Source organism: Mytilus californianus, unplaced genomic scaffold (genome assembly GCF_021869535.1).
Source record: "Mytilus californianus isolate M0D057914Y unplaced genomic scaffold, xbMytCali1.0.p SCAF_3, whole genome shotgun sequence".
NCBI lineage: Eukaryota > Metazoa > Mollusca > Bivalvia > Mytilida > Mytilidae > Mytilus > Mytilus californianus.
In genome coordinates, this window is record NW_026262679.1 from 64,661,485 (window position 1) to 64,686,881 (window position 25,397).

The window sequence follows — 25,397 nt, forward strand, 5'->3', positions numbered from 1 at the left end:
TAGTTTTAAGTACAATTGTATAACCAAATACTTACATGCTTCTCATTTCCAATATTCAATGAAACAATCTTCATGTTCTGTGACTGACTGGAACTTGGTAAGGCCTGCTACTGTAATAGAACTAAAATTATAATTAGACTAAAATTAAATATACTTTCCTTTAATTTTCTTGTCCTGGTCTTCGTCAATGGCTCCATTTTCGGGGTCTTTGCTGTAAACATCTTCTTCATAGTATCTGAAACAAAAACAAAATTATTTATAGACAGCTGCTGGTAAACTCAAATAAAATATACATATATTCAACAGTGAGCCAAAAAAAAACAAAAACAGTTCAAAAATATCAAACCAAAAAAAAAACTTTTTTCAAAATATAAAGAAAGAAAAAACTGGCATTAATGGCAGCCAACATCATTGGTCAATTGCTCTTTTTGACTATATATCATTAACTATTTTCATTTTAAATCTTTATTTTAATCAGTAATGAAGACGGTTTAATGATATAATCATTATTTTTTAAATTAATGTGTGCGTCAAATTATCACGTTGGTGGCTTTTCAAAACAATCTGATGTATACACTTGAACAGAAATGATTAAAGTTCAACTGAATTTCAAACAATCTAAATCAGGTCATATTTTCCCAATTTCTTATAGAAAAATGCAGATGAATATGTAAATTTCCAGGGAAAAACTGATTTTAATGACCTAACAAATATGAACATAGTTTTAAGTACAATTGTATAACCAAATACTTACATGCTTCTCATTTCCAATATTCAATGAAACAATCTTCATGTTCTGTGACTGACTGGAACTTGGTAAGGCCTGCTACTGTAATAGAACTAAAATTATAATTAGACTAAAATTAAATATACTTTCCTTTAATTTTCTTGTCCTGGTCTTCGTCAATGGCTCCATTTTCGGGGTCTTTGCTGTAAACATCTTCTTCATAGTATCTGAAACAAAAACAAAATTATTTATAGACAGATGCTGATAAACTCAAATAAAATTTACATATATTCAACAGTGAGCCAAAAAAAAAAACCAAAACAGTTCAAAAATATCAAACCAAATATAAAACTTTCAATAAAGTTTGCTTATTTAAAAAATAAAACTTTTTTCAAAATATAAAGAAAGAAAAAACTGGCATTAATGGCAGCCAACATCATTGGTCAATTGCGCTTTTTGACTATATATCATTAACTATTTTCATTTTAAATCTTTATTTTAATCAGTAATGAAGACGGTTTAATGACATAATCATTATTTTCGAAATTAATGTGTGTCTCAAATGATCACAAGTTGGTGGCTATTCAAAACAATCTGATGTATACACTTGAACAGAAATGATTAAAATTCAACTGAATTTCAAACAATTTAAATCAGGTCATATTTTTCCAATTACTTGTAGAAAAAGGCAGATGAATATGTAAATTTCCAGGGAAAAACTGATTTTAATGACCTAACAAATATGAACATAGTTTTAAGTACAATTGTATAACCAAATACTTACATGCTTCTCATTTCCAATCTTCAATGAAACAATCTTCATGTTCTGTGACTGACTGGAACTTGGTAAGGCCTGCTACTGTAATAGAACTAAAATTATAATTAGACTAAAATTAAATATACTTTCCTTTAATTTTCTTGTCCTGGTCTTCGTCAATGGCTCCATTTTCGGGGTCTTTGCTGTAAACATCTTCTTCATAGTATCTGAAACAAAAACAAAATTATTTATAGACAGATGCTGATAAACTCAAATAAAATTTACATATATTCAACAGTGAGCCAAAAAAATAAACCAAAACAGTTCAAAAATATCAAACCAAATATAAAACTTTCAATAAAGTTTGCTTATTTAAAAAATAAAACTTTTTTCAAAATATAAAGAAAGAAAAAACTGGCATTAATGGCAGCCAACATCATTGGTCAATTGCACTTTTTGACTATATATCATTTACTATTTTCATTTTAAATCTTTATTTTAATCAGTAATGAAGACGGTTTAATGATATAATCATTATTTTCGAAATTAATGTGTGCCTCAAATGATCACAAGTTGGTGGCTATTCATAACAATCTGATGTATACACTTGAACAGAAATGATTAAAATTTCAACTGAATTTCAAACAATTTAAATCAGGTCATATTTTTCCAATTACTTGTAGAAAAATGCAGATGAATATGTAAGTTTCCAGGGAAAAACTGATTTTAATGACCTAACAAATATGAACATAGTTTTAAGTACAATTGTATAACCAAATACTTACATGCTTCTCATTTCCAATATTCAATGAAACAATCTTCATGTTCTGTGACTGACTGGAACTTGGTAAGGCCTGCTACTGTAATAGAACTAAAATTATAATTAGACTAAAATTAAATATACTTTCCTTTAATTTTCTTGTCCTGGTCTTCGTCAATGGCTCCATTTTCGGGGTCTTTGCTGTAAACATCTTCTTCATAGTATCTGAAACAAAAACAAAATTATTTATAGACAGATGCTGATAAACTCAAATAAAAGTTACATATATTCAACAGTGAGCAAAAAAAAAAAAAAGACAGTTCAAAAATATCAAACCAAATATAAAGCTTTTAATAAAGTTTGCTTATTTAAAAAATAAAACTTTTTTCAAAATATTTAGAAAGAAAAAACTGGCATTAATGGCAGCCGACATCATTGGTCAATTGCTCTTTTTGACTATATATCATTAACTTTTTTCATTTTAAATCTTTATTTTAATCAGTAATGAAGACGGTTTAATGATATAATCATTATTTTCAAAATTAATGTGTGCCTCAAATTATCACAAATTGGTGGCTTTTCAAAACAATCTGATGTATACACTTGAACAGAAATGATTAAAATTCAACTGAATTTCAAACAATCTAAATCAGCTCATATTTTTCCAATTACTTGTAGAAAAATGCAGATGAATATGTAAATTTCCAGGGAAAAACTGATTTTAATGACCTAACAAATATGAACATAGTTTTAAGTACAAATGTATAACCAAATACTTACATGCTTCTCATTTCCAATCTTCAATGAAACAATCCACGTTCTGTGACTGACTGGAACTTGGTAAGGCCTGCTACTGTAATAGAACTAAAATTATAATTAGACTAAAATTAAATATACTTTCCTTTAATTTTCTTGTCCTGGTCTTCGTCAATGGCTCCATTTTCGGGGTCTTTGCTGTAAACATCTTCTTCATAGTATCTGAAACAAAAACAAAATTATTTATAGACAGATGCTGATAAACTCAAATAAAATTTACATATATTCAACAGTGAGCAAAAAAAAAAAGACAGTTCAAAAATATCAAACCAAATATAAAACTTTTAATAAAGTTTGCTTATTTAAAAAATAAAACTTTTTTCAAAATATTTAGAAAGAAAAAACTGGCATTAATGGCAGCCAACATCATTGGTCAATTGCACTTTTTGACTATATATCATTTACTATTTTCATTTTAAATCTTTATTTTAATCAGTAATGAAGATGGTTTAATGATATAATCATTATTTTCGAAATTAATGTGTGCCTCAAATGATCACAAGTTGGTGGCTATTCAAAACAATCTGATGTATACACTTGAACAGAAATGATTAAAATTCAACTGAATTTCAAACAATTTAAATCAGGTCATATTTTTCCAATTACTTGTAGAAAAATGCAGATGAATATGTAAGTTTCCAGGGAAAAACTGATTTTAATGACCTAACAAATATGAACATAGTTTTAAGTACAATTGTATAACCAAATACTTACATGCTTCTCATTTCCAATATTCAATGAAACAATCTTCATGTTCTGTGACTGACTGGAACTTGGTAAGGCCTGCTACTGTAATAGAACTAAAATTATAATTAGACTAAAATTAAATATACTTTCCTTTAATTTTCTTGTCCTGGTCTTCGTCAATGGCTCCATTTTCGGGGTCTTTGCTGTAAACATCTTCTTCATAGTATCTGAAACAAAAACAAAATTATTTATAGACAGATGCTGATAAACTCAAATAAAATTTACATATATTCAACAGTGAGCAAAAAAAAAAAGACAGTTCAAAAATATCAAACCAAATATAAAACTTTTAATAAAGTTTGCTTATTCAAAAAATAAAACTTTTTTCAAAATATTTAGAAAGAAAAAACTGGCATTAATGGCAGCCAACATCATTGGTCAATTGCACTTTTTGACTATATATCATTTACTATTTTCATTTTCAATCTTTATTTTAATCAGTAATGAAGACGGTTTAATGATATAATCATTATTTTCGAAATTAATGTGTGCCTCAAATGATCACAAGTTGGTGGCTATTCAAAACAATCTGATGTATACACTTGAACAGAAATGATTAAAATTCAACTGAATTTCAAACAATTTAAATCAGGTCATATTTTTCCAATTACTTGTAGAAAAATGCAGATGAATATGTAAGTTTCCAGGGAAAAACTGATTTTAATGACCTAACAAATATGAACATAGTTTTAAGTACAATTGTATAACCAAATACTTACATGCTTCTCATTTCCAATATTCAATGAAACAATCTTCATGTTCTGTGACTGACTGGAACTTGGTAAGGCCTGCTACTGTAATAGAACTAAAATTATAATTAGACTAAAATTAAATATACTTTCCTTTAATTTTCTTGTCCTGGTCTTCGTCAATGGCTCCATTTTCGGGGTCTTTGCTGTAAACATCTTCTTCATAGTATCTGAAACAAAAACAAAATTATTTATAGACAGATGCTGATAAACTCAAATAAAATTTACATATATTCAACAGTGAGCAAAAAAAAAAAGACAGTTCAAAAATATCAAACCAAATATAAAACTTTTAATAAAGTTTGCTTATTTAAAAAATAAAACTTTTTTCAAAATATTTAGAAAGAAAAAACTGGCATTAATGGCAGCCAACATCATTGGTCAATTGCGCTTTTTGACTATATATCATTAACTATTTTCATTTTAAATCTTTATTTTAATCAGTAATGAAGACGGTTTAATGATATAATCATTATTTTCGAAATTAATGTGTGCCTCAAATGATCAGAAGTTGGTGGCTATTCAAAACAATCTTGATGTATACACTTGAACAGAAATGATTAAAATTCAACTGAATTTCAAACAATTTAAATCAGGTCATATTTTTCCAATTACTTGTAGAAAAATGCAGATGAATATGTAAATTTCCAGGGAAAAACTGATTTTAATGACCTAACAAATATGAACATAGTTTTAAGTACAATTGTATAACCAAATACTTACATGCTTCTCATTTCCAATATTCAATGAAACAATCTTCATGTTCTGTGACTGACTGGAACTTGGTAAGGCCTGCTACTGTAATAGAACTAAAATTATAATTAGACTAAAATTAAATATACTTTCCTTTAATTTTCTTGTCCTGGTCTTCGTCAATGGCTCCATTTTCGGGGTCTTTGCTGTAAACATCTTCTTCATAGTATCTGAAACAAAAACAAAATTATTTATAGACAGATGCTGATAAACTCAAATAAAAGTTACATATATTCAACAGTGAGCAAAAAAAAAAAAAAAGACAGTTCAAAAATATCAAACCAAATATAAAGCTTTTAATAAAGTTTGCTTATTTAAAAAATAAAAAAAACTTTTTTCAAAATATTTAGAAAGAAAAAACTGGCATTAATGGCAGCCGACATCATTGGTCAGTTGCTCTTTTTGACTATATATCATTAACTTTTTTCATTTTAAATCTTTATTTTAATCAGTAATGAAGACGGTTTAATGATATAATCATTATTTTCAAAACAATCTGATGTATACACTTGAACAGAAATGATTAAAATTCAACTGAATTTCAAACAATCTAAATCAGGTCATATTTTTCCAATTACTTGTAGAAAAATGCAGATGAATATGTAAATTTCCAGGGAAAAACTGATTTTAATGACCTAACAAATATGAACATAGTTTTAAGTACAATTGTATAACCAAATACTTACATGCTACTCATTTCCAATCTTCAATGAAACAATCTTCATGTTCTGTGACTGACTGGAACTTGGTAAGGCCTGCTACTGTAATAGAACTAAAATTATAATTAGACTAAAATTAAATATACTTTCCTTTAATTTTCTTGTCCTGGTCTTCGTCAATGGCTCCATTTTCGGGGTCTTTGCTGTAAACATCTTCTTCATAGTATCTGAAACAAAAACAAAACTATTTATAGACAGATGCTGATAAACTCAAATAAAATTTACATATATTCAACAGTGAGCAAAAAAAAAAAGACAGTTCAAAAATATCAAACCAAATATAAAACTTTTAATAAAGTTTGCTTATTTAAAAAATAAAACTTTTTTCAAAATATTTAGAAAGAAAAAACTGGCATTAATGGCAGCCAACATCATTGGTCAATTGCGCTTTTTGACTATATATCATTAACTATTTTCATTTTAAATCTTTATTTTAATCAGTAATGAAGACGGTTTAATGATATAATCATTATTTTTCGAAATTAATGTGTGCCTCAAATGAACTCAAGTTGGTGGCTATTCAAAACAATCTGATGTATACACTTGAACAGAAATGATTAAAATTCAACTGAATTTCAAACAATTTAAATCAGGTCATATTTTTCCAATTACTTGTAGAAAAATGCAGATGAATATGTAAATTTCCAGGGAAAAACTGATTTTAATGACCTAACAAATATGAACATAGTTTTAAGTACAATTGTATAACCAAATACTTACATGCTACTCATTTCCAATCTTCAATGAAACAATCTTCATGTTCTGTGACTGACTGGAACTTGGTAAGGCCTGCTACTGTAATAGAACTAAAATTATAATTAGACTAAAATTAAATATACTTTCCTTTAATTTTCTTGTCCTGGTCTTCGTCAATGGCTCCATTTTCGGGGTCTTTGCTGTAAACATCTTCTTCATAGTATCTGAAACAAAAACAAAATTATTTATAGACAGATGCTGATAAACTCAAATAAAATTTACATATATTCAACAGTGAGCCAAGGATTTGTATAGTGAGAAGGATTGGAATCTCGTGGACTATTTGCATTGCTGTATTGAAATAAGCTGCGTATGATGAGATTTTGCGAGATTTACCATGATGCATCTCGTTAGTCGTTTTTCGTCCACCATTACAAGTTGAATTTATGTCATTTCCAGATAAACTCGGCGTTTTGTAAGTATACTATAACAAAATTACATGATGTGATACTTTTAAGTGTAAGTTTATGACAGTTCTGATTCAAAAAACAGTTTATATCTTTACAAAACACATTGTCTGCATCTAAATATACTATGCATTTTATCTATTGGTCATCGTAATAATCCCGCCCAAATAGGCGGTCCAAACCACAACTTTAATCTCAATCTCCTCCTTCATAATACAGAATTGTGTTCTGAAACTTGAATTATATGAAATAAATGTGTGTGGTGCGTGCATATTATAAACTATATAGTGTAAGGAGCTTTCGTTGTTGTTATTTTAATGGTTATTTCAGACCAACCGTCAAAAATCGTCCCGCGTCAGTGCAAAAAAGGGTGGACTGATAAAATATTAATAAAGTGCCACAATCGGTCGATTTCAACACTAAAACGTAATTATATCAATTTATCATAGTTTATTTGTTGTACTTTCTAAAACATTTGGCTTGCAAAATGATAACGTGTGATATTATCATATTTTCAAAATACCGCTACGGTTACTAGATGCATCCAAAAGTCGTTATAATGGGCGGGACCAAATTAACATAAATATACTTCCTGTAGTCCCTCGAACGTGATGAAAATGTTTACAGTAGAATACATAGTTTGCATCTGTTGTTTCATGGACATTTACACCAAAAGGTATTGCTTTTTCCTTTAGAATTGATATGAAAATGTACTGGGAAATTCCTTTATGCCTTCAAGGGTTTACAGAACCCTGCTTACATTCACCACATCAACTGAGTATATCATACAGTCATACTGCACATAGGCTACTGTCATAGGTGATAGCATATTTTGGCAGTAGTATAAAGTGAAAATATAGGGACACTATTAATTTACAAGTTAAAGGCGTGTTCTTACTATCATATATTAAGACTGTCTATCTCTCCAATTTTTTGGTATACCTCAGGCCTGTACCAAAGATAACAGGAGATAGTTACATTTGTATATGTGTATATATGTGCTTAAAAGTGTGGGGGATAAGGGTACGATTTCAGTGCGACTAATTCAGTTAATGAAATAAAAAATATATATTGCAGTCTTCAGGATAAATCACAAGCGCTCGTCCCAGACCAGTATAATTTTTCTAACTGCCCAAATGAATAAAAAGAAATTTTATGAAAGACTATTTTTCAGGCTTTGTTGTCAAAAAGTGTTCCACAATACACAACATTTCTTAACGCTCATAAACAAAAACCAAAATGAAAAGAACGGTCCATTCACATGTAAATGTATGGAGAATTTGAAAGTAAAATTAGGCACTTCATCAAGGAGCAGTTATAAACTCTCAGCTCACTACTAAAAACTCTTCATACATGTATTGTCAGGACTCTTGGGCGTCTGGGTTCATCATTTGAAATATAAAGAAATACCAAAATAGTCAAAAATTTTATGTTGTCATGGTCAAACATTTGATATTCTTGGGATGGCTACATGTCTACTAAAGTACATAATTAATCCTTGTTACCCCAATACAATCAACCTGTTATGTACTTGTATAGGATGCATAATGTGCCAATGCGGACTTTAAAATTCTGAGCTTTTTCTGACCAGACTCCATATTATACATAAATTCATGTCTTGTATTTTATTATTTTTGTGATGTATTATGAACTGTGTTACTTTGTTAATGTTCATATATATATATATGTATACCATAAAACCCACGATAACTGGATTAATTTCAATAAAATACATATCCCAGCATTATTATAGTGAACATGTAAATTACATCTGTTTACATGGTTTAAACAGTAACAGATTATACATAACCCAGCAGTGACGAGTGCCCAATTATTCGTTTTTAAATTACTGCAAAATTCTCTAAATGTTATTTGATAAAAAATAATTATTTAGCTTTTATATATGGACAGCTAGGAGAGTAGCTTACTCTTGATACATAAGTAATAAAATTCCAGTTACTGTGTATAATTGTTTAACATCATATTTGCATTAAGTTTTTTACTTTCAGATGTAAAAGATATTTTTTGTATTCTAAAAGTACTTCTCTCTGAAGACAATAGTTGGTTATGGCTGTGGAAAATAATCAGGTAACTACATTATTAAATATATAAAATAATACTGATACCAGAATTACTTTAAAATCATTATATTCAGAATTTGTGCAAGAATCATACCAGTGTGCCACATCTCTTAATATTTCTTAGTTGAATTCTAGCCAGCTCTGACAGCTTTCAGCACTAGTACTAGTACTGCCACAAAATGTAATTTTTAGATTCTTATTCGTTTTTAATTTGTAGTAGGCAGGTGTATTTTGTTTTACATGTAATGTTTTATTTTTTTTGCTTTGAAATTAAATGGATTAATATTATAATTTTACAATATGGAAAATGTCAGGGAAACCATAATTATATTTTATGTATTTTAGTCTTACAAAAAAAAATGTTTGTTATTTTCAGGATAACAAAGTTAAAGAAAGGAGATATGTTTCTTTGTGGTGAAAGTGCAAGAAATAACACCATATTCTGACTTACAAAATGATCACTCATACTGCATGCAATACAGGGAAAGGCATCAAACCAAGCCTCTAGAAGACATACATTTGTAGAATGTATTTTCTATGATGTACACGTCGCAGAGGATACTTTATGTTCCAAAAATTCAAATAAAAATTGTGTCAGCTCCTGTGACAAACTTAAGACGGAAGTTAACCAGAGTATGAAATCACCATTATCAATATGTAAAATCCAACCAGTGACTATATATTTATTCAAATAGTGTCATGAATGGAATTAAAAAAAGGACTTGGAAAATTAACATGTTTTAATATTGCTTTGTGTGTTAATAAAATTTGTCAGCAAGAACAAACTTCTTTTAATACAAGACATCCAGAATACATGTCTTCATACATGTCATAGCAGGTACCAGCATTTCTGTGGTTGGGTGTTCCCAGATAGTTTAGTTTGAAACAATGTTCCATTTTTTGGTCTTTCATGCTTGGTTCATAAGGAATGTAAAAAAATATTTCATGTGGGTATAAAAATAAGGAGATGTGGTACGATTGCTATTAAGACAACTATCAGGAGATCAAAGGACAAGGATGTAAACGAAGACAGGTCAGTGTTCACTAAGATAGGTTTTCTAGGTACAATGTAGGTACTTTTTGAAAGTGGATAACCAATGGATTTATTGGGTCAATGGGATGAAGGTGGGGTGATGTGGGAATGAATATTTTAGCTTGGTGAGAATTAGTAGAAGAAATAATGTTGCCCGTTCAAGATGAAAATGAATAAGCTGCTGCATTTCTGCCTCACATTAAGCATGTTAAGCATGAAAAATTACGTAAAAAAATGAAAATGAAGCTATGTGACATAAACAATCTGAGCAACAGATAAAAATGAAATAATATTGACTATTTGTGAATAATCTGTCCAAGAGAAATCCTCCTGCCTTACCCCCTAAAAATGAAATGATTGTCCACTTATATATGCTCTTAATGCTAATAAAAAATGTCAAATCTTTACCAATATAAAAATAAGGAGATGTATGAGTGCCAATGAGACAATTGCAACTATCCATCAAATTCAAATGAAGTGGATGTAAGCAATTATAGGCAACTGTACAGCCTTCAACAATGAGAAAAACCCATATTGTATAGTTGTCTCTAAAAGGCCACAACGTGAAAAATGTGAAACAAATTATGAGTAGGGTGTATGACACAATAAGCAGATAACCCATCAAAGTTATTCGTAAAATGATATTAGTTGCTTGTGTTACTAATGTTTTTCACAAGGGAAATTTACTTGTACTTGCCATGGGTACAACCATTGACTTTAGGATATGAATGATACATTCATTGTTGAAGACCCTACATCAACTGTCAAGATGAAGAACAGGAATAAAAGCCATGTTCATTGATAATTTTCTATGTTTTCTATGTATTGGGTGCGATTTAGTCCCATGTACATGTACATTTACTCCATATCATTTCAGTTTCTATTTTACTGTTGTTTATAATCATGAACTTATTTTTAACTTCCTGCCAGTCCTTCATTGAACTCAAACCTCTATAGTTCCAGTTACAACTCATGTATTTGCAGTTTGAACAGACGAGAATTCTTGAAAATCAATGAATTCATTTAATTTCTCATTTGTTGCGGACCTTACATTTGTACATGTATATTGATTCTGTTAAATTTATTCATAACTTAACTATGATAAAAAATCAACATACAGATATTGTATGGAGACTTACTATTCTTGAAGACTGTATGATTTCCTCTAACTGTCAACATGGTCAATGCTCTTGTGGTAGTTGGGTCAGTTTCATATACTAGAAGAAAGGACAAAGACAAGCTGCAAAAATAAATAATTGTTTTGACCTTCTCTTTGGGGTTATCTTAAACAGCTATTACAAGTACCATAAAGATGTGTTGGGCTACTCAAATTACGATCACAAGAAAAACAACAACATAATTGCGATAATTTTCGGCAACTGCCAAATGTAAACGACTATCAAAGTTTATTTTCCAGCTTGAGAGAGGTCCTCAATATGACATACTCAGAAGGAATCGTGATATCTTTGCAGATTAAAACAAAATATTGATCAAAGATGCTAAAACAAACTAAACCTAACAACAAACAAGTCAGAAATGATTATCTTGCAATACACGCTGTTCGACCGGATATTTACTAACAGGCGCGTATAAATTTATAGTGGCGAGTATGCAACATTTCACGATACTCGAGAAGTGTCGATATACCGCGAGATTCCAATCCTTCTCACTATACAAATCCTTGAGTGAGCCAAAAAAAAAAAAGACAGTTCAAAAATATCAAACCAAATATAAAACTTTTAATAAAGTTTGCTTATTTAAAAAATAAAACTTTTTTCAAAATATTTAGAAAGAAAAAACTGGCATTAATGGCAGCCAACATCATTGGTTAATTGCTCTTTTCGACTATATATCATTTACTATTTTCATTTTAAATCTTTATTTTAATCAGTAATGAAGACGGTTTAATGATATAATCATTATTTTCGAAATTAATGTGTGCGTCAAATTATCACAAGTTGGTGGCTATTCAAAACCAACAGTCTAATCTATATAAAAAACGAGAAACGAGAAATACTTATGAACCACATCAACAAACGACAACTACTGAACATCAGATGTATGCATTGGTTCAATAATTTCTGTAACATAAAAATTTCAAGGAACTCATATCATAGGACTTTAACATTATCAATGTTCTATGATGAGGTCATGGTCAGATGAACAATGCCAGAAAGACATGTACACCTTACAATCATTCCATACACCAAATATAGTTGACCTGTTGCTCATAGTATCTCATAAACTGACAAAATTACAAAAACTTATCATTGACCAATGAACCATGAAAATGAGGTCAGGGTCAGATAATACATGTCAGACAGAAATGTGCATCTAACAATTGTCCCATACACCAAACATAGCCGACATATTGCTATAGTATTTGGAAAACCAACCAAAACACAAAAATCTAACATTGACCAATAAACCATGAAAATGAAGTCAAGGTCAGATGATACCAGCTAGACCGACATGTACACCTTACATACATTCCATTCACCAAATATAGTTGACCTATTACTCATAGTATCTCATAAACTGACAAAATTACAAAAAAAACTTATCACTGACCAATGAACCATGAAAATGAGGTCAAGGTCAGATAATACATGTCAGACAGAAATGTGCACCTAACAATTGTCCCATACACCAAACATAGCTGACATATTGCTATAGTATTTGGAAAACCAAACAAAAACACAAAAATCTAACATTGACCAATAAACCATGAAAATGAAGTCAAGGTCAGATGATACCAGCTAGACTGACATGTACACCTTACATACATTCCATACACCAAATATAGTTGACCTATTGCTTATAGTATTTGAAAAACAGACCGAAATACAAAAACTTAACATTGACCAATGAACCATGAAAATGAGGTCAAGGTCAAATAATACCTGCCAGACTGACATGTACCCCTTACAATCATTCCATACACCACATATAGTTGACCTACTGCTTATAGTATCTGAGAAACTGACCTAATCACGTAACTTTAACCTTGATCACTGATCCATGAAATGAGGTCTAGGTCAGGTGGTCAGGTGAACCCTGTCTGACAGACATGTAGGCATTGCAAGACACCCATATACCAAGTATAGTTATTCTTCTTCATGTACTCATAATAAGTGAGAAATTCACATGACAAAAAAACTTTTTTTTTCAAGCAGTTGCTGAACCCTAAAAATGAGGTCAAGGACAATGGACATTTGACAGACCAAAGCGTTGTAACATAAGGTATCTACATACAAGGTATGAAGCTTCCAGGTCTTCTACCTTCTGAAATATATAAAGCTTTACACAAATGGTTTACGCTGTTGGATAGTTATACCTATGTCTTGCATACTGTGACGAAATATTGCGACTTTTTTCGCAGGTGAGACAAAAAGCACAAATTTACCAAACAATGCTACTCGTGCTACTAGCAATATGATGCTAGGTTGTTTTTAAAAAAAAAAATTTATACATCTGTACTATCTACTGACTACGCACGAGTGTAAATGTTTGTTCACTTATACATTATTTATGAATGTAAAAGAAAGGACAAAATTCATAATGTCTATCTGGCTTAATCAATTTCTAAAATTATCTTTCATTCTTCAACATTTATCATTTTTTCGTTAATTTCTTAATTTGTGTAAATGTTAATTACAGCACTGTTCACTTTTATACCACAACAAATCTGCATCTTACTGTACTGGTATCACTTATATTTTTTTCTGTATAACAAAAATCTTGAAACAAGAATAATTTTGCAATACCTTTTTCATTTCAAATATTAAAAAATCATAGTTCGTATTTCTTCAAGTCTACACTATTTGTCGTAATTTATTTCTAAAAATTTAGAATCATAAACAAATTTATTGGATTTACCAAGTTATTATACCCCACACAACAAAGTAAACAAGTATAATGTTTTTGACCCGTCAGTTTGTTTGTCCATCAGTCCTGTTCTTTTCATCGCAACTCCTCTGAAACCATACAACAAAATTTCGGGAAACTTTGTACATGTAGATAATTAGAACATGTTATGTAGATGTTCATATCCACAAGAATGTTAACTTAGTGATTCAACCCCAAGCAGAGTGTGCATATATATATACCAAATAGTTAATAATCGAGTTGTTCAATGTATGTATATCTGAATACTACAACGCATAAATAAGCATGCTATAGATGTCTTTCTATGGCATTATGATAACTTCCTGGCATAGACCATAATATGGATTTTTTTTTAATTTGGAAAGGCGTTATTCTACAATAAGCTATAGCGCTGTTACAAAAAATAAAGGAACAGTTTTAAGGAATGTTATGGCGTGTGTTTTTACGGTATGATCACGGAAGCCTTGTCTGTCACAAGTTTACTTTTTTACCTGCATGCAGCCTTGATACAAATATTGAAGTTTCAGATATCACTGGGTTTTGTACATTTTTATGCCCCCGCAGTAGCGGAGGGGGCATTAAGTTTTACCCTTGTCCGTCTGTACGTACGTACGTACGTACGTACGTCCGTCCCGAAATTGGTTTCCGTTCTCTAACTTCAGTTTGCCTCAACCAAATGTTATGAAACTTATACACAATGCTTATTACCACAAAACACAGATCAAGTTTGAATTTTGGTGGCGTCACTTTAACCGATCTAGAGTTATGCCCCTTTATAAAAGGAAATATTGCAAAATTTTTAGTTTCCGTTCTCTAACTTGAGTTTGCCTCAACCAAATGTTATGAAACTTATACACAATGCTTATTACCACAAAACACAGATCAAGTTTGAATTTTGGTGGTGTCACTTTAACCGATCTAGAGTTATGCCCCTTTTTAAAAGGAAAAATTGCAAAATTTTTATTTTCTTCTAAATATCAAGTTTATATAATATATTTTTAAAATTGGAGTTATCTTCTTTTGACCATGATTATAGTTGGATCAACTACAATCAATGCTTTATACAATGCAATGTTTAATATTGACTTCCACTGATAAAACACAGATCAAGTTGAATTTGGGTAGTGTCACTTTAACCATTATTGAGTTATGCCCCTTTATAAATAGAAAGATTGCAAATTTTTTTAGTTTCCATTCTGTAACTGAAGTTTTCCCCAGCCAAACATTATGAAACCTATACACAATATTCATTACCACAAAACTCAGTAAGGATCAAGTACAATTTTTTTGTTTCAGTTCTCTAACTTGAGTTTGCCTCAACCAAATGTTATGAAACTTATACACAATGCTTATTACTACATAATACAGATTAAGTACGAAATTAGGTGGCAACACTTTTACCATTCTAGAGTTATGTCCCTTTATAAACATAAAAATTGCTGAATTTTTCAGTTTGTCTCAACCAAATGTTGTAAAACTTATACACAACTGTTCTAGAGTTATGGGTGTTTACAAATAGAAAAATTGCTGAATTTTTAGTTTCTGTTCTCTACTTAAGTTAGCCTCAACCAAATGTTATGAGACTTACACACAATGCTTATTACCACAAAACTCAGATCAAGTTCAAATTTGGGTAGCGTCACTTTTACCGTTCTTCAGTTAAGTCTCTTTATAACTATATGATATGCAAGCGGGGGCATCATCTGTGTCCACATGTGGACACTATCCACATTTATTGTATGATTAAACCATTTTTTAGAAAGAAGTTACCAAACAATGCTACTCTTGCTACTAGCAATATGATGCTAGGTGGTTTTCTTACACTTTTTTTTTAGCATGCACTAGATAAATAAAATTCAAATGCATTGTATGTTTAAGAAAATTTAAAACTTAACTGGATTTTGCAGTGCACTTTTTTTCGTTCCTGCAGAAGAGGACAAAATTAACAAACATTTGAGTTTCACTTGATATGGTCCACTCAGGTACACAGTTTAAATCACTAATTATTGTCAGGTAGCTATTGTCCATCTATTGTCCATGTCAATCAATACAGTTCACTTCAATTATTACCTGTGCAGAAGTTCTCAAACCAGTTTATTTTGCCACCTTTTGGAGGAATGAAAAAAAGTGCACTGCAAAATCTATTAAGTTTTCAATTTTCAAAAACATAAAATACATTTGATTTTATTTATCTAAGGCATGCTATGCCTTAAAACTTTTCCAGATACACAGGTTCGTCTGTACTCGCGTAAATTTTGAGGTAAAAATGCAGCCATTTTAGTCAAAGGGTCCACATGAACCTTAAGTGGTTTTTTTAATACTTTTGTTGCATCTTTCATGTCATTGGTAATAATTCTTCTATATACCTATGCAACAAAAACGGTTGACTACATCTATAAATTTCTGTAAAGCGTAGTTTATGATTTATACTATGAAATACTCTAATGAACTTTATTTTTTATTTCTCTTTATTTCTATGACATGTTATTTCAAATCGATTTACACAAATAAGCATTCATGCCGGTCTACTCGATTGGTTATATATAAAACAGAGGCTAAATATAGTAGTATAAAAAATTCAAATAGATTACTGAATTATGAAATTTGATGTAAAATCTTCTTTCCTGATTGTCTTTTTATAAGCTCGTTTTCGACAGTCACCAAAATAAACTTGACATCCATTTTATGTAACACAACTATTACTAGACCATTAATTTGTTATCAATAAATAAAGAATAAAACCTACCTTATGTAAGAGACTTTCCAATCAAAGTGATATTTAACCTTTGTGAACAGCCAGTTCAGTGTAACGAGTAATTCAAAATGAACTCCCTCGTGATAAGTGTTGAAAAATTAGAACAAAAGAAATATCCCGCCAAAACATGCTAATAAAAAAATAGCCGTGAGGCATTGTGGTCTAATGGACCGTGAAATCTACTACAGTAAAATCAAATCTATTCAAAACAAACGTTTAACTTTTCTAAAGCCATATCAAAAATTAACATCAACCTTTGTTTTTGTGTGGTTTTTTTTAGTGCAAACCCATTAGAAAATAATGATTTTTTTTTATTTCGTCAGTATTAATTAGTTTACTTGTCATTTTTTGGGGGGTTTTAGTTACCGATGTAATCATGACCGTGATTACTCAGAGGCGAAGGGGGTCATGCCGTTACCCCCTCCTGTGAATATTCAGCTAAAATACTTTGTCCCAGCCTACTCCAACTTCTTCCACAAACATATTTTTTTTTAGGCCAGAAGAAATAATATATATGCGTTTGACTGAACTTTACATATTTCATAATAGGGCTGTCAAATGAAAGAAACAAAAACTTATTGATCAGGTAGCCGATATAATGCTTAACTTAAAGTCTTTGGACAATAATATTCACACGGGTATCTTGAACCGTCTATTATTATAACTGCACAACCCAGAGTTGAGACGAAGTATAAAAGAGGATTGGAACTATTCAATTGTCGGTAATGAATTGATATCGGCAACTCTTCGAAAACGTCATTTCTAATAGCTGTCTTCGAAATTATAAAAAAACAACGAAAAATACGTTTTACGACATCATAGCATTATTAATTCGACGCTTTGAGTATATTTTTTTTAGGCTAAAGAACTTCCGAATTTGAGGGAATTTATACGTATACAGTGGCGGATCAAGAGGAGGGGTTCAGGGGTTGGAACCCCCCTTTTTTTGACGATCAATGCATTTGAATGGGGACATAATATAGTTGGAACCCCCCCCCCCCCTTTTTATCCTGGATTGGGAACCCCCCTTTTAAAAATGGCTGGATCCGTCCCTGGTATATATAAATACACACACACAAACAACAAAGTCGGTAATTATATTTTTTGTTTGTAAATTGATAATTTGGCACTGACTGTCTAATTTTGTTAACAAAATGTGTAGACTCAGGACTTAAGCGTTTGTCATTTTCTGCGGGCTATATTTCATACGACCACAAAAGTCTACTTATGTTTCAGTAAGCTATATGATGTCTCAGTTGGTCCAACCGCTGATTAGTTTAATTTTACACTGCGTATAGCCATCCAAGCCATTTGAATTATCTACAGCTTATAGTCAGCAGTTGTCCAGCAGAGCAGTTCACGTCAATGATAACACTACCAAGAATTAAGTCGCACAATGAGTGTCGGTTGGGAACTTAACTTTACGAAAAAGATATGATTTTAATTTTGCAATTGTAAACTTTCCGTTTCTGTGTATCAAACATTTTAGCAGCAACGGCATATATAGTATAAATCTCATAGAGGGTCAATGCTTACAATGTTTGATGTGGGCGTAGCTCAATCTTTATTTTCCTTGTAACAGTGTTTTGTCATTATTGTTTGTCGTTTCGTTGTTTTTCTCTAGTTTGGCCATGGTGTAGCCTGTTTTTATATAAGACTTATGATTTTTTATATCTTCTTTGGTATCTTCTCTCTTTCTCTACATATTTTTAAGATTTCCACCAGCATCCGCATATTTTGATTATCTGATATACCATGCAATGAAATATTTTAGGATTAAACGCCTTTTTAAAGGAATTTATCAAAAATATCGCAAAGAAGGTCAAAGGAAAAATACAAAAAATAGCGATAACTATATGTAACATATTAAAGGTTTTTATGTTATGTCTTAAAATATGGATGGAAAATTCTATTCAAAATTTTGAAAATTAGTTACTTACTTTTATCATTTTTAGAGACATGTGTACATTTAAAGGAAAAAAAAGAATCACACACAGAATTATTACAATTTGATATCAATGTTTGCATTTATAGTTGCCAACCCCGGTTTGGGAAAAATGGAACATATATAATGAAACAACTTCGAAAATCTCTGCAAAATGAATACTTATTTGAAGAATGTAAATTCTACGGTGAAATATTTCCTTGCCCTATGTGCCATCAGGCATAGCAAGGACTAAGGAAGTAAGTAAATTCAACGGTCACTTTAAGCGACATTTTCAAGTAAAAAGCTTGTACGCTTGAAAAGTTCTTTGGAACAACGTCAAAATCCTCGTTTTATGGGGAACGTCGTGTAACACTCAGTGGTACCAATACCGTGCGCATACTTTTTATTATGTTTGTGAAATTATAGTATTTTGGCAAAGTATGGAAAAAAACTACCCCTTTTTATATAGACCCAAATCTACCTTAACCACTATTTGATCAATAGCAGACCGAAATCCGATTTTAAAAATATTTTCATTTTGTTTTGACAAGCTATATATTTTTTAAGTAACTGCTCTCGTCAATATAAAAATAAGAAGATGTGGTATGATTGCAAATAAGACAACTCTCCACAAGAGACCAAATGACACAGAAATTAACAACAATAGGTCAGCGTACGGCCTTCAACAATGAGCAAGGCCCACACCGCATAGTCTGCCATAAAAGGTCCCGAAATGACAAATGTAAAACAATTCAACCGAGAAAACTAACGGCTTAATTTATGTACAAAATAATGAGCAAAAAACGAAGGTGTGACCCATCAACATACGACAACCACTGTATTACAGGCTCCTGACTTGGGACAGGCACATACAGAATGTGGCTGGGTTAAACTAGTTAGATGGTGCTAAATGTACATATATATAATAGAGAATGGAAACGGGGAATGTGTCAAAGAGACAACAACCCTGCCAAAGAGCAGAAAAAAAACCCAAAATCAATGTTTTCTGAAAGGAAGTACTATTGACCAGGAATGCATTTAATGTACTTTTTATACAATGAATTGTTTATTTTCAAGCGCTTGCAATTTCAACATATAACTGGGTATCGGTTTACACTAAAGTTTCTCTGACATTTTTAAACCGTTTTCAAACGGGTTATTTTCGGATTTTCAATTTCAGTGTTTTTGATTTTGTTTTAACAAGTATAAAAAAAAATATTCCAGCCATCTTTTGTGACGTTCTGCGAAGATAAACATAATAGATCTGAAATACAAAAGAAAAATGTATATTTCCCCACATCAGATTGGCTATTTCGTGGTAATCCGTTTTTATTGGTGGAGGAAGACGGGATACTTAGAGAAAACAACCGATTCACACAGCATGCAGACATTTTGTGGTTGATTTAGTGGTAAAAAAGAGGAAAATATGATGTCAATGTATTATACATATATACAGTGTGTTCAATGTAGTATATTTATCAGTATTTGATATTATTCCTAACTTTTTCTATAAATTGGCCATACATGCAAAGAATTTTGAACTTCTCGCAAAATATAAGCTTTAAAAAAAATATGAAAAGAAAGAAATTTTGGTATGTGGGATAGAGAGCATGGTTACTTTTTTCGATAGGCATCTGGCGACAGTTACATGATTGTGTGTAATCCTTCATATTTGTCGGACAACTGTTACCCTAACACTGAACGCATATTTTATTTTCTCTCTCTCTCTCTCTCAAATGAATGTATATAAAAGACAAGTTTCAATTAAAATATTACATTAATTCTAGATTCAATTACCTTATTTTTCATACACATGATGCTAGTTAGATGCATGACTATGGAGATTGTTCTACTCACAGTAAACATCAGCGACTGATTTTACAAAAAGCCTTACGATAAAAAAATATTCGTTAGTCATTAACATTTCGGTATAACTTACGATTGATTTTTGTCGTATTTTTGTGGAAAGAGCCCAGGTATTTATATATTTGTACTATTACATTGAGCTTAGAATACAAGTATGGAAACAACATGCCGACTCTGTAAATTGGCTGAATACATTTGATTCGTTTATATAGTTTCGATTCTGTTCATAGCAACGCTAGGAATTAAGGCTAGGGTGTATAGCTTGATTTTGATCCGTTTATAATCTGGCTAAAGGGGGGGGGGGGGGGGATAAATAAGATGAGCCCACTTTTGATCGCATTTACAATTTTACTGTATGTTCCTTTTTCTAAATTTTTTATACAATGCAGATTTCTTAGATGCATATTAAACAAGAATTTTATTTTATATAGGTCAGATTATTTCGTGAAATCAATTTTATGTGAAATATATGCAAGAAAAGTCGTTTACAGTTTAGCGTTATCATGACGCGAACGTCAAATTACAGTTATGGGGACATGCCATTGGACATCTTTGATCGTTTCTTTTTTTCTACCTGCAGCTCAAACAAAAATATATATCATATCCTTTCAGAAGAACTTAAATGTATTTTCCATTCATATCAGTTAAAAGGTGTTAAAAATTAGCGATCAAGTACAATTTCGTTTAATAAACAGCCTCCGAATTATTCTATGTGTCATTTTGTCCATCGGGATATTTTATTGGACACGGGAAAACTTATGATGTTTTGAAAGCAAGACCGCAGTTATATAGTTTTTACTTCAAATAGCTACTTAAGTACATGTATAAATTTTCTGATACTATTAAAAGTCACTAACATTTGTTATATCTTATGATAGTGAAGACAGAAAGTTTTTATGAAGACTTTTTGTTTACACCTAATATATACTTCATATATCTTAAATTGGATTTATCTAAAAAATCATTCATATAAATGTGCTGTAATAAATATTCACTTTCTTTCTGGCATGCTGCAGAGCTAGTTTTAAACATACCTGTAATTTCACTGCCATACATTAAAATGGGTTTTATTGTATGGTCATATATATGTAATAGAGTAGAAATGCTTGGATTGGAAGATGATAAAGATCTTTGCAATTTGAATACAGCTTTTAGTGATTTTTTGTATAATTCTTCCTTTCCTTGCTTAAAAAGTCCACTAGATATAAATTTTAAACCTAAATACTTATAATTGTTAACACATTCTATTGTATCTTTTTCGAAATAAAAATATTCTTTTAAAAGTTGTCCAGGTTTGTTAAATATAATAACTTTGGTTTTAGATAGATTGACCTCTAAACACCATTTAGTACAAAATTTGGATAAACCATCAAGTCGTTTTTGAAGACCTGCCTTGGAACTAGAAAAAATAACAATATCATCTGCATACATGAGGCAGTCAATCCTGCGACCGTTTATATCAACAGAGTCTGGGCTTTCCTTAAATACATCCGGTAAATCATTTATAAAAATTTTGAAAAGGTTTGGACTTAAAACATCCCCTTGCTTTACTCCAATTTGAGAATAAAAATTAGGAGTAAGCACATCATCTATTTTAACACATAATCCACTTTTATTGTACATATCTCTCAGGATTGCATAAAAGTTACCACCTATATTATGTTTTAATAGCTTATATTTTAAACCAGAATGAATGACTTTGTCAAACGCTTTTTTGAAATCAACAAAGCAAGCATAAAGTTTCCCACCCTTCATACTGGTGTACTTATCTATTATAGTTTTTAATACAAACATGTGATCCAATGTCCTACTTTTACTTGAAAAACCAATCTGACATGGATTTATGATATTATTTGTTTCTAAATATTTATCAAGCCTTTTGTTTAGTATTGAATTAAATAGTTTTCCTATACACATATTAATTGCAATACCCCTGTAGTTTTCAGGTTTAGATGGATCCTCAGCTTTAAAAATTGGACAAATATATGCTGATGACCATTTTTTGGGATATATTCCTGAAGAAAATACAAGATTAAAAAGTTTTTGAAATAATGGAGCCAAAATACTAGCACCACTCTTCAGTATTTCATTTGGAAGGCCATCTAAACCGACTGCCTTTCCACATTTTATCTTACAAATAGTGTCTTACACTTCCTTGGAGGTTATCCTATAATCTAGTTCATTGAACGAGTGGCTTAATTCCATGTTTTTGAGTATCTTGTCAATTTGATTAATTCTAGATTTATATTTATCTGGTATTTTATTAAGTGATTTAAAGTAGGTATACCAAACATTTGTATTTACTGTTTTTTCTGGACCCTCCTTTTTATCATCTTTTAGTGACTTGATTAAATTCCAGTATTCTTTTGGATTATCTTCCCTTAACCCATCAAGACTGTCCAATATTTTTTGTTTAAATTCTCTCTTTCAAGTTTCGTTTACGAGATTTATTGTATTCTCTATAGCATTTGAAGTACGACCCCCTTACACTTGGATCAAAGGGAAATTTAGATAGGAGCTTCCCTTTAGAAATGAGTATCTCCCGTTTTGTTTTTAAGTCAGTATCAAAGAAGTTTTTATGTTTACGCTTTTTTTGCTTAACAGACTTTTTAAAGACTGTTGCTTTATTAGCAGCATTAACTATTATTTCATGACATGTATTCACAGCATTCTCAATGCCCTCAGGTGTATTCTCAAAACTTTTGTCGAGAAAATTTTTAATAATGTATTTTGCATCTGCCTGTGTTAGTGCATAACATAATTTTGACCCGCCTTGGTTGACCAAATGTATTTACCTGGGAATGTTGTTTCATTCTGATTCAGATCTTGTCTCTCAACAGAATAACTTGCTAATATTCCAAATGAAAGTTTACAATGACAGTCTGACAGAGTAGAAATAAAATCAGAAACTTGAAAATATAATGTGGTGTTTAACAAGTCTTCTGACATGACAACATAGTCAACTACACTTGAACCTGTTGGTTTGATACAAGTAAATTTACCAGAGGAATCACCCCACAATCTACCGTTCACAATACGTAGTTTGGAAGAGATACATAAATCCAGAAGCTGTTTACCTCTACTATCAACTTTACAATCATTGCTACATCTAATTTGTTGTATAATATCACAATTATAATTATCGTACATTGGTATATGATCATCACTTGAATCGTCTTGTATAAAATCAGGTTCTGACCCTGTCCTGGCATTTAAATCCCCACATAATATAATATGGCCTTGATTATTGAATTTTGTGGCTATATCTTTTTCAATACTTTCTAAAATGTCATCTTCTGATTGACTGGCATAATATGAGGTGCTAGGTATAATATAAGCCAAGCAAAGAAATAAATCCCTTTTTTAAGTTGAAATAAAATTTGTCAAATTTTAACCATTGATAATCTTTGCTTGTATTTTGTAAAATTTTAATGCCATTTCGAATATCATTCTTTATCAATATACCTAGACCACCATAAAATCTTGCATTGGTGGATTGTGGTCTACATACTGGATAGTACCTGTATCCGTCAATATTAACAGAAGTGTTATGACCAAGATGTGTTTCAGTTAACAAAATCACTTCATATTTTACTATTTCTTGTATAAATAAAGGGTCTGAAGTTTTATTAAAATTTTTTGATATTAGTCCGCCAACATTCCAGACACAGAATGATAAATTTGAAAATATGTTAGAGTTTGTGTCTTTTTTCTTGATCATGTTTTCCTATATTTATATATTCACGTAACTATACTTATAAAGTTTACCCTTTTTGGAATAATAAATTATCCACTTCTTAGTAATACAAAATAAGAGTGTACAGATGTGTGACAAAAAACTAAACTTTAGTTATACAAAAAAAGAAAAAAAAGCCAAAAAAAAAAAAAAAAAAAATCTAAATTTACCAATATTTTAACAACTAACAAACTAACAATATTGAACCAAATAATACTTAGAGCTTATAGTTTTTACAACCAAAAATTTAATTATAAAGTAATTTAACAGAATTTCCATCATGATCATTATCGTCACCATTTTCTTCCACGTCCCCGGCCTCTGTAGTAACCTCCTCTAGGACTGTTATTATGGGGTTCATCGTAATTCCTGTAGTCTGTATTTGATTGACCATAATCATAACAATCTCTGTAATCTGTGTTTGTGTGACTGTAATTCCTGTAATCAGAATTTCTCTGTTGTGCTGGTATACGTTTTGGGAGATGTAGTGCCTCATCAATTGCATCTCTTATATTTGATGCTAACACATTTACACCTTGCGAAGATAGATGGAATTGATCCTTACTTAAGAATCTTTGAATTGCCTTTCCTTTGAAGGAGAGATTACTGTTGTCGCAAAACAACACCTTTTCATTATTTACATACTCATTCTTTAATAAAGCACTGATTAATTGACCTTGACTATTTAGTGAACAACTATCCGCCCTTGGTGTGGGAGCAGATAACACAATTTTACATAATGGGAATTTCTCCAACGTTGAAGTTATGATATCTTTCATTTTGTTGACACAGTGCTCCGTTGAATTTTCCACCATTTCATTTGTAAGCGAGTGAAAAGCTATTACATCTGGTGGTTTGTTTACATCTCTAAGCTGGCTTTCTGTTTGCTCAAAAGTATAAGCATTGAGCTTCCTCAAGGT

The 25,397-nt window shown here is 30.8% G+C and overlaps 1 long non-coding RNA gene across 1 annotated transcript in view; it reads left to right on the plus strand.

Moving 5' to 3' along the window:
* LOC127733205 (uncharacterized) overlaps positions 1–10,053 on the plus strand; it is a 46,399-nt gene extending 36,346 nt beyond the window's left edge. Inside the window, exons 2-4 of the long non-coding RNA XR_007996906.1 lie at positions 7,020–7,199; positions 9,201–9,279; positions 9,649–10,053. This is a non-coding gene — a long non-coding RNA (uncharacterized LOC127733205). The remainder of the gene's footprint in view (positions 1–7,019; positions 7,200–9,200; positions 9,280–9,648) is intronic.
* The last annotated feature ends 15,344 nt before the right edge of the window (positions 10,054–25,397 follow it).